The sequence below is a fragment of the Phacochoerus africanus genome, chromosome 9 (assembly GCF_016906955.1).
Source record: "Phacochoerus africanus isolate WHEZ1 chromosome 9, ROS_Pafr_v1, whole genome shotgun sequence".
NCBI lineage: Eukaryota > Metazoa > Chordata > Mammalia > Artiodactyla > Suidae > Phacochoerus > Phacochoerus africanus.
Genome location: NC_062552.1, coordinates 29831532 through 29840503, shown reverse-complemented (window position 1 = coordinate 29840503; position 8972 = coordinate 29831532). Strand labels below are relative to the sequence as shown.

Here is an 8972-nt window from a genome sequence, read left to right as displayed (position 1 = left end):
GAATATTATTCAGTCTTAAAAAGGAAGGAAATTCTGACACATGCTACACCATGGATGAACCTTGAAGACATTCCGAGTAAAAGAAACAGGTCACAAAAGAGCAGGTACTGTATGATTCCATTTATATGAGATACTTAAAAGTAGTCAAATTCATAGGGACACAAAGTAAAATGATAATTGCCAGAGGCAGAGGGGAGGTGAGAATGAGGCATTAGAGTTTAATGGGTACAGTTTCAGATTTGCAAAGCAAAAAAAGTTCTGAGAAGTAATGATGTTTGTGCAACAGTATGAATGTACTTATTGGCCCTGAACGGTACACTTAAAAATGGTCAAAATAGAAAATTTTATGTTAAGTATATTTTACCACAATTTTTATTAAAGGAGAAAAAAGAAGATCCTAGTGGGTCTCAGAGAATTAATCTGAGGATTCAAATTTGAGAGAAAAACATTTCAGGGGGCCTTTTTAGGGCCACACCAGTGGCATATGGAATTTCCCAGGCTAGGGGTCAAATCAGAGCTATAGCTGCCGGCCTACACCAGAGCCACAGCAATGTGGGATCCTTAACCCAGGGATCAAACCCGTGTCCTCACGAATACTGGTCCAGTTCGTAACCAGCTGAGTCGTAATGGGAACTCCGGGAGAAAAACTTCTTGAAGGAGATCATCCTCCCAATCATTCTTTTTCTCCTGCACCCCCCACCTGACTTTCCACTTCCATGGGGTGATTGGACGGTCTCCGTGCAATTAAGTCCACCTTTTATTTGACTCAAAACTGTACCCGAGGATGCAACAGAGATTCTCTTGCTCCCTTCGGTGAGGTGATGAAAGCATATGGGAAAAAAAACTGGCCTTCTAAATCCCGCAGTCTTGCTGTACCTGAAATGGCGATAGGATTCAGCTAAAGGGCTCTGAAAGAAACTTTACCTGCTGTGACCAGAAATGAGTGGCACAAAATAATTTTAGGGAAAATATTCCAAAAAAGTTGTAGTTTTAAGTCATGTAATGATTGTTCAAATCTAGTGCCTTTCACTGACCCAGCAGAAAAATGTCCATTGTCCTTTGGGAGTTGTTTCACTGTGTTTGACTCTAATGAGTTAAATCCTTTTCAGAGATCACAGCTTGTGTCCCTGAAATGAGTGAATGAAAAACATTTAAAGGAAAATTAGAGCATATTCTTAAGGAAGGAATTCTTGAAAATTTTACCACTAGGACACATGCACGTGTATTCATGGGCATGATGAAATCCTCGTGGAAACCACCGTATTGGCCTAAACAGGAGTAAAATTAATAGTCTATAAAATCAAACTTACAATGCTGGAAAACAAAAGTTCTTCATACTTTCTAGTCAGACAGACATAAGAGGGCTGTTCTAGTTCTTAAAAGTGTTTCACTCTGGATCTTAGTGTCCTCATCTGTGATATGGAATAATCTACAGGATTTATTTAATCATCATTCAAAAAAATATTTTGGGAGTTCCTGTTGTGTCTCAGTGGTTAACGAATCCAACTAGGAACCATGAGGTTGTGGGTTCAATCCCTGGCCTTGCTCAGTGGGTTAAGGATCTGGCGTTGCCGTGAGCTATGGTGTAGGCTGCAGACGCGGCTTGGATCCCGCATTGCTGTGGCTCTGGCGTAGGCCGGTGGCTACAGCTCTGATTCGACCCCTAGCCTGGGAACCTCCATATGCCGCAGGAGTGGCCCAAGAAATGGCAAAAAGACAAAAAAAATATTTTGCCTAGTACCCTGCTGGAGATTGGGTATTCAGTGATGGACAAAAGAGACACCATTTGTGCCCTCTTAGAGCTTGTAGTCTGGTAACAGAGACCAATGTTATATATCTATATACTTGTAATTATATGACTAAAAATAACCAGTGTAATGGAAGTATATAGAAATTTAAATTGGAGCCAGAGTGGCCTTTCTGACAAAGTAGCATTTAATCTGTTATCTGAAGGAGGAATGAGTCAGCTGGGTCAAGTATGGGCAGAAAAAGATTTTAAGAAGAGGGATCAACCCAGGAGTTCCCTGGCAGTCTGGGGTTAGGATTTTCATGCTCTTACCACTGTGGCCTAGGTTCAATCCCTGGTCTGGGAACTGAGATCCCACATCAAGCCACTGCACCATGGCCAAAAAATAAATAGAGAGCCAGGGATCAACAAGCATGATGGCCTGAGGCAGGGAATAATTTGGCGGGTTTGAGGAATTAAAAGGGAGCCAGTGTACAGAAGTGAGGTGCCATGTGGTGTAAAATAAAGACATGAGGGAGGCAGGGCCCTGATCATGCAGCCCCTGTCGGTCACACGCAGTTTAGATTATGTCTCAAGTGCACTGGAAGCCTTTGACGGATTTTTGGTACGAAGATAAGGTTCACTCAGAAGGTTAGGGTGGAGAAAAATAGACCAGTGGAAGACTGGTCCAGGCGAGATGATGGGGGCTTTACTGAGGTGGTAACGGGGGTGATACAGAAAAGTGGATGACATTTGTTTTAAACTTTTGGGGGAGACTCTCTTGGATGTGGCTATGTGGCAGGTACAGAGGTAATGGCAACAGTGAGTTTCTCGAATGACCTCCTGAGATTCTGGGTTCCCCCTCCAGCAGATTCCACCAAACAATTCTCACACATCTGCTTGGTGTCCTCCAATTCCACTCACTTCTGACACTATCTACCTGGAGATGGCATCAGATTCCGCAGATTGGGGCTTCAGTCCTATAGGACTGCCCCCCCCCCCAACTTCAGATGCTAATCACAAATCCAGATTGTCACTTGTGCTTCTAACCAAGTGGCTCTAGATGGTTCCTCTCCTTGGGGACAATTAATTTGCTAGTTTGGCTCATGGAAGTCAGAGGAACACTTTCCTTAGTAGACATCGGTTTATTATAAGAGCGTAGAACTCAGAACAGCCAGAGAGAAGGGATGCACAGGACACAGTATGGGGACGGGATATGGCACCTCCATGCCCTCTCAGAGATGCCCTCTCCCAGCACTGCCACGTGTTCATCAACCAGAAGCTCTCCAGGCTGGTCCTTTCACGGTGACTTCTTTACGTAGGCGGAATTGGCAAAATCCTTGACCATTGATGATTGAACTCTATCTCTAGCCCAGGGGTCTGGGATGGAACTGAAAGTTCCAATCCTCTAATTGCAGGGTTGGTTCCCTTGGCAACCAGCATCCTTAGGTAACTTAGGGATTTTCCCTAAAGTCACTTCATGAACATAACAAAAGACACCTTTAAGGCCATCATCTCTTAGGAAATTCCAAGGGTTTTAGGAGTTCTGTTTCAGGAGCTAAAGACCAAATACTTTTTTCTTATTATAAATCACAATATCACACTGCCTCGCTGATGGTGGTCACTGCAGACACTAGTTACCACCCCTAACCAGTGTGAGCCAGGGAAGAGTCATCCTTCTAGTCCTTTTTGTTTTTTCACAGATTGTTCTTATCTCTCATGGGCTGGTCTGTACCATCAGATGCACTTCTGGATTTAGGGCACTTAATAAAGGAATTGTTAGAACATTAAAGTCTTTATTTATTTTCCTTCACTGTCTTTCTCATATGGACATTTGTTTTTGTTGAAATGGTCTTTAATGTGCTGAGAGATCTCTTCCCTGAAAGGGCTGAGTTGTTTGGACAACTGCTTGATTTTTGAGGACTCCACTGATGATACATGAGACTGCATCTCTGTGATGCTTTTCCTTGTTCATCTATTGGCACATTTGTTTAAACATCACTCTCATGATCTGGCAGTTAATGCATTTTCAAGAGCTTATTCACAATCAGCATTTTGTCATCCACTCCTTTTTTAAATTCTGCTCAGTGTCCTCACCACATAAGTAGGGGAACATATGATTAGGCCTGTTTTGGATGCAAAGAAGTAAATAAAGGTGATGTGCCCTGCAGGTAAATTAGGTACAAAGAATCCACTTGTCTTGATGGCCAGTTATAAATTCATACTCATCCATTTGTCCATTCCCTGAATTCACATTTATTTAGTCACATCCAGTGGTGGGAAAGTGCTCTACTCAGGGTAGCAATCGAATACTTGATGCCAGCTATGGAATTTTTTTCCTCTCAAGTATAGTCATTTCCAAGTTAATCAGAGATTATGGTTTCATGCCTGAAGCTATTTTAAAATTGAGTTGCTCTCAACCAGAGGGACAAAAAGAATTGCATTGGACAGGGGGTTGGGGTGTTTAAGAATGAACAGAGAATTGATTCAAGAGCGGGATATGTATGACAGTGTTATCCTGAGCCTTGGTGTGGTGTGGCAGGTCCCAGACAGCAGGAATGATCTGGAAGCCACTCTGGCAGTGGAATGTGTGGAAGTGTCTCTGAATGGACACATCTCCAGAAATGCCAGCAGCCTTGCCAGTGATATATCTTTTCTTTTCTCTAGCTGCTTTTAAGGGTTTTTCTTCATCTTTACTGTGTTGTAGTATCTGGGTATGAATTTTACCTACAATATTTGGTATGTTACTTCAATCATTTTTCAGTTCTGGAAAATTTTCAGCCATTATCTCTCTTCTCTCTTTCTCTCTCTCTCTCTCTTTTTTTTCCCCCCGTCTTTTTAGGGCTGCATCTGTGGCATATGGAGGTTCCCAGGCTAGGGATCTAATAGGAGCTACAGCACAGCCTACACCACAGCCATGCGGGATCTGCCCTGCGTCTGCCACCTACGCAACAGCTTATAGCAACGCCAGATCCTTAACTCACTGATTGTGGTCAGGGATTGAACCCGCAACCTCACAGGTTCCTAGTCAGATTCGTTTCCACTGTGCCACGATGGGAACTCCCACAGCCATTATCTCTTCAACTATTACCTCTAACCTATTCTTTCCATTTTTCTTTGTCTGGAACTCTTATTCAGTGAATTGACCCTCTCTTATATTTTTCATATCTTTGTCATTATGGCTTCATTGTCTGTGACGACTCTCCCTCATCCTGTGATTTGTAATATAGGAATGTGAACTCATCGTCCCTGGGGCTGTGTCTTCTATGAGGCTTCTGCGTGCTCAGCCCCTGCACAGTGGTTTCACAACTTCATTTTTGTTTTTTTGGTTTTTTTCCCTTTTTGGTCACCTGGTGGCATGTGGAGTTCCTGGGCCAAGAATGAAGTGCGAGCCACAGTTGTGACCTAAGTCACAGCTGCAGCAATGCTGGATCCTTAACCCACTGTACTGGGTAGGGGATTGAACCTGCATCCCAGGGCTCCTAAGAAGCTGCCGATCCCTTCGTGCCATAGCAGTAGCTCCTTGACAACTGCTTTTGATGTTTGCTTTTTCAGAATGTTCCTGGATCTGGGACTAGCATTTATGCTAAATTCTCAGCTTGTAATTCTCACTTCATATGGGAAATACAAATTTGGAAACCATACCAACCGCGGTATAGGATTGGGGTTTGATTCTTCCCAGAGATGTTTGCCCATTCAGAACCCTAGGTGCTGTTAAGCATCCTTGCTGCTTCCCTTTTCTAGCTCCCTTTTCACAGCTTGGTGGCTCTTCTGGTGTCTTGTCTTTATGTCAGTATCTCACTGCCAGCACCCTCTTTCATCCAGATCAGGATGCACCTTCAGACCCTTGGGGCACTGAAACCTCAGTTTTGAGCCTCAGGTGTGACACTGTCTGGGACTGCCAAGGCCGCTGGGGGCTCCCTTTTCTCTTGGTTTAGGCTCTTTATTCTGTTGTATGTGTGTTTATTCTTCATCCAATCACGTCTATTTATCTAAACTTGTCAAGTCTATGTATATCCAGTGGAAGGGGTAAGATCAGCCCAGTCAGCTTTTTTACAGAAACAGGAAGTGTGTTTTCTGCATCAAATTAATTTTTGCAGTTTCCACTGTGGGTCATTGGGTTAAGAGCCCAACACAGTGTCCATGACAATGCAGGTTTGATCCCTGGCCTCGCTCTGTGGGTTAAGGATCCAGTGTTGCTGCAAGTCCTGGCATAGGTCACAGATGCGGCTCAGATCTGGGGCTGCTGTGGCTGTGGTGTATGGCCAGCAGCTGCAGCTCTGATTAGACTCCTAGCCTGGGAACATCCATCTGCCACAGGTGAGGCCCTAAAAAAGAAAAAAAAAATTAGTTCTGATCTGAGCCCCTACTTGCTCGAATTGTAAGATACATAGCACTATTCTTTAAACTAGGTGCTCCCCTCCCCTTTGCACAGCTCCACAAGAGCTGTCAGAGGCTCGCTCAGTTTGCAGAACTTGCGGAAGGACCTCTGGCACTCAGTCAGTTGTAATCATCACCAAGATATGCGTTGCCCAAGTTCGTTCAGTCTGAATAAATTCACATCCATTATGACAGGGGTGGTCACAAGTATCTTTGACCTCAACTCCCTCAATTCTTAGAATTGAAAAGACTGAATTAACTTTCTAGAGACTAAGAACCAACCCCTTGGTGAGAATGTGAGGGATATTTTAAAATGTGTGGGTCCATTTTTGAGCGGTTCTTAATGTCTAGGTTGTGCTGCTGTTATCTAGTGTCAGGAATACCCAGTGACGCTTGCCCAGAAAGGCCACCAGACTTCTCTTTAAGAAGAGTCATTGTTGTGGGGTGGAGCCATCAGATATGTCCTCTGAGGAGCTCCCTGGTGACACAGCAGGTTAAGGATCCCACATGGTCACTGCTGTGGTTACTACTGTGGCTCCTGCTGTGCCTCGGGTTTGACTTCTGGCCTGAGAAATTCTGCATGCCATGGTTGTGGCCAAAAACAAACAAACAAATAAAGAACCTGCAAAACTAAACTACAAAACCTGGAGCCCACTTTGGCACAAAGGGATTGGTTTGGCGGCGTCTTGGGAGCACTGGAATGTGGATTTGATCCCCGGCCCACCACAGCGGGATAAGGATCTGGCATTGCCGCAGCTGTGGCTTATGATCTGGCTTATGTTGTCACAATTGCAGCTCAGATCTGATCCTCGGCCTGGGAGATGCGTAGACTCAGGGTGGCCAAAAAAGAAAAAAAAAATGCCGTATATCTCTGGAACTGAGAAGGAACTTTGAGATGGGAAAACGCAGCCAGCCACTGCATAAAGTGCAGTTATGAACGTTACCGTGGGAAGCTTCATGCAGGCAGGATTGGGCAGATGACCATCAAGAGGCATTGGCAGGAGTTCCCGTCGTGGCTCAGCAGAGCTGAATCTGACTGCACCCATGAGGACACAGGTTCAATCTCTGGCCTCGTTCATTGGGTTAAGGATCTGGCATTGCTGTGGCTGTGGTGTAGGCTGACAGCTACAGCTCCAATTCGACCCCTAGCTTGGGAACCTCCATATGCCACAGGTGCGGCCCTAAAAAGACCAAAAAAAAAAAAGAGGCATTGACAGGACCTTGCATGCCACCCAAATGGGCTGTGGGAGACTCAACGGGGCCAAAGCTAAAAATAGGATCTAACTACTAGGGAAACATGTGACCCCACCCCAGGGGACCGGGTTTTTCCTCCCCCAGGGGTCTGGTGACCATTACCACCTGCTGCAGCAAAAGGCGCTCCTCCAGTCTCATGTCAGAGGGAGGTGCGGTGGCTGTTGACAGGGAACTTACACGGCTTGTGAGTAGCTGAGTCCCTCAGAAAGGGGAGGTGGCGTGGGACAGGGGCCCAAGATGTAGCTGACAAAACGGAGTCGGTGGGATTTGGCCACACAGTCCTAGTCCATCGATCTCTGGTGCCGTCCCACTGAACCCCCTTTGAAGGACTTCAAGTTTTTTACTTTTCTAGGTGTCTTAGCTCAGGCTGCCATAACAAACTGCTGTCGGCTGGAAGGCTTAACAGCAGGAGCTTATTTCCACATTTCTGAAGGCTGGGAAGCCCAGGATGTTTTTCTTTCTTTCTTTCTTTCCGTCTTTTTTTTTTTTTTTTTTTTTTGTGGCCACACCCATGGCATATGGAAGTTCCCAGGATATTTTGAATTGCTATCTCAGACAGGAATTTCAGATTCTGAAGTTTCTTTTAGACCTACTGCAATTTTGTCTCAGGAAGGTTTTCTGGGATGGCATTACAAACATGGGCTAATTTCATGCATTTCATGTTCTTTTTTTCCCTTATTTCTGAGATTCAATACTAAAGTATTACAAGGGGTATAAAGACACATGAAATATTGTCCCTGAATACATTTAATTTGTGGTTTTAGGTAGACTATATACTATATTTAAGGAAAATTTTGGGGGCAAAAATTTGTGTATTTCTTTCTTCTTTCTTTTTTTTTTTGCCTTTTCTAGGGCTGCTTCCTGCGGCATATGGAGATTCCCAGGCTAGGGGTCTAATTGGAGCTATAGCCACCGGCCTATGCCAGAGCCACAGCAATGCCATATCCAAGCCGCGTCTGCAACCTACACCACAGCTCACGGCAACGCCGGATCCTTAACCCACTGAGCAAGGCCAGGGATCGAACCCTCAACCTCATGGTTTCTAATCAGATTCGTTAACCACTGAGCTACGACGGGAACTCCTGTGTATTTTATTTTTAAAGTTTTATTGAATTATAGTTGATTTACAATGTTGTGATAATTTCTGCTATACAACAAAGTGACTCAGTTATACATATACACACATGCATTCTTTTCCCAAATAGATTACCACAAAATACTGCATAGAGTTCCCTGGGCTCTACAGCAGGTCCCCACTGGCTCTATTAAAAATTAAACTAGGGCATTCCCTTTGTGGCTCAGTGGTTAACAAACCCAACTAGGATCCATGAGGATGCAGGTTCAATCCCTGGCCTCCCTCAGTGGGTTAAGGATCTGGCGTTGCCATGAGCTGTGGTGTGGGTCAAAGACACGGCTCGGATCCTGCATTGCTGTGGCTGTGGTATAGGCGGGCAGGTGCAGCTCAGATTCGACCCCTAGCCTGGGAACCTCCATGTGCCACAGGTGCGGCCATAAAAAGCCAAAAAAACAAACAAACAAAAAATTAAATTAGGAGTTCCTGTTTTGGCTCAGCAGTAACGAACTTGACTAGTATTCATGAGCATGCAGGTTC

General features: G+C 44.7%; 1 protein-coding gene across 3 annotated transcripts in view; it reads left to right on the top strand.

Annotated features, from left to right (window-relative positions):
- Positions 1 to 32: 32 nt before the first annotated feature.
- PRIM2 (DNA primase subunit 2) overlaps positions 33 to 8972 on the top strand; it is a 373431-nt gene continuing 364491 nt past the window's right edge. For 2 of the 3 annotated variants that reach the window (XM_047794656.1, XM_047794660.1), the window contains exon 1: positions 34 to 104. The gene's annotated coding sequence lies outside the window, so the exon portion shown is untranslated. Of the gene's footprint in view, positions 105 to 8972 lie in introns of all 3 variants that reach the window. The other variant, XM_047794664.1, reaches the window with a different exon arrangement.